The following is a 268-nucleotide window of genomic DNA, read 5'->3' as shown; positions in this document are numbered from 1 at the left end:
AAGCACGCAAGGTCCTCTGTCCCTTGGACAGGCTCCTGCCTGACATGTGAGCACTCACAACAAGAGCCTTCTACATGTGGACGCTTACTTCTTACATTGAGTTGGAGAGATGTCCTTGTTTCTCAAAGATATGGTAATTTTCTTTCCAATAATAGGATTTTTTGGATGTATTGAGATTTGCTTTCAAATGCCTTAAAAATAAAAATTCACTTATATTACTATAAAGAAAAACTTCCAAAAAGTCAGAGAAAAACATATTACACCACAG

Source organism: Mus pahari, chromosome 15 (assembly GCF_900095145.1).
Source record: "Mus pahari chromosome 15, PAHARI_EIJ_v1.1, whole genome shotgun sequence".
Lineage (NCBI taxonomy): Eukaryota > Metazoa > Chordata > Mammalia > Rodentia > Muridae > Mus > Mus pahari.
This window is presented reverse-complemented; position numbering follows the sequence as displayed.